Source organism: Rhagoletis zephyria, unplaced genomic scaffold, assembly GCF_001687245.7.
Source record: "Rhagoletis zephyria isolate East Lansing unplaced genomic scaffold, Rhagoletis_zephyria_1.1 Rzeph_scaffold_01487, whole genome shotgun sequence".
NCBI classification, from domain to species: domain Eukaryota; kingdom Metazoa; phylum Arthropoda; class Insecta; order Diptera; family Tephritidae; genus Rhagoletis; species Rhagoletis zephyria.
In genome coordinates, this window is record NW_016158571.1 from 69,651 (window position 1) to 71,454 (window position 1,804).

General features: G+C 41.0%; 1 pseudogene; it reads left to right on the forward strand.

Moving 5' to 3' along the window:
* Positions 1-1,025: 1,025 nt before the first annotated feature.
* Positions 1,026-1,804, forward strand: LOC108364190 (60S ribosomal protein L7-like; annotated as a pseudogene).

Here is a 1,804-nt window from a genome sequence, read left to right on the forward strand (position 1 = left end):
AACCAGCCGGGCAGAGGCACCTTCCCCATTAAGGGTCCGGATATTCCAGGTGCATACCCTTAAATCATAGTCCTTTATACGTTTGCCGTGGTCGTCATCAGAAAAAGGGGGTCTCATCCGAGGCTGTTTTTCTCTTTTCATTGGGCGGGGTTTTAACGTGGCGGGACCCAAACCCAGCGCACGCTTACGCCTTCTCACTTTAGCTCGCTCCCAAATGGGTGTTTGGTTGCTACCCAGAGGATACGTGGATATAAATATCCGCACGTTGTGAGCTGCGATTTGAACCGTACGCACAAGAATCGATACTCAGTATATCCAGTAAAAAAAACTGTGGTGAAGTCCTTTATGGGGATAAAGTTTCCAGAGGTGAAATTTTAGGTAGCACACAATTTCTTACACGCATGGTTGCTTTTCAGCACCAATGAAAGAATCTTAAGAAACATCAAAAAAATATACATATAGTGCATTAATTTTTGAAAGAAATACCATATAATCTGTGTACTCTGATTAATAATATTAAAAAGTGTATTATAACCACCGTTTAATGTTATATTTGATACAAATTAATTTTGCTACTCGGAACGCTCTGCGCATTGCCACTGAATATTAGGTTTACTTAAAGTTACATCCCTGGTCCTTGATCTTTCTGTATTGCATCGTGGTGAATTCACATTTCTCAGAAATTTGGCAACAAAACAAAATGAAGGGAGTATTTTATTTGCTAATTTTTGCGATTTCTATTGTTTAATGTAAATTTTATGTATTTTTAGGATATGTTGAAGCAACAAAGAAGGCGCAGTTTGAAAATGAAGTTATTAGTATGAAGTAGCAGCGCAGGCACATTTGGAAAATTATGCCGATAAGCAAGATGGAATTTGGGAAAGTAGCAGCATATCTTATGTATTATAAAAGCATTTAATTAAATGTTCTTAATAGAAATATTATAAATCGAGTTATTTAAGATATGCTCCAAACATTTGGCGAATTTTTTTTTATCTTCGCAACGTCTTAAGTTACAAGTTAAGATGACTGCCACCACGGCCGGTAAGAAGCCCGAAGCAAAGGGCAAACAGCCTTCCAGGAAGCTTCCTGCTGTCCCCGAGGCATAGCTGAAGTTTAGCAAGAAGCAGGTCAGCAAACGTGCTACCCTGGTCAAGCGTGAACTAAAGCGCTCTGCTGTGATTGCACTCCGCAAACGTGAAAACTTGGTGCATGCTGAGAAATATCAAGCAAAATATCTCCGTGATGGACGCCGTGAGAATAAGTTGCGCCGTCCGGCAAAGAAACGCAGCCCATTCTACGTGCCTGCAGAAGACAAATTGGCTTTTGTGATCTGTATCCGCGGTATCAACAAAGTTGCACCAAAAGTGCGTGAAGTTTTACTGTTGTTCCGTTGTCGCCATATTAACCACGGTTTGTTCATCAAATTGAACCATTAATATGCTACGCATTGCCGAACCCTATATCGCATGGGGTTATCCAAATCTTAAATCAGTTCGTGAATTGATCTACAAACGTGGAATTGTCAAGCACAAGCATCAACGTGTCTCAATCTCTGACAACTTTGTGATCGAACGCAAATTGCGCAAAGCACACGATATTCAGTGCGTTGGTTATTTGGCGCACGAAATATTCACTGTTGGATCCCACTTCAAGAAAGCCTCCAACTTCCTCTGGCCATTAAAGCTCAACACCAACCGGCGGCTGGCGCAAGAGGGCTAATCACTACGTTGAGGTTGGTGATTTCGGTAACCGTGAAGATAAGATCAACAAACTGCTGCGCAAGATGGTTTAAAGAAATTTT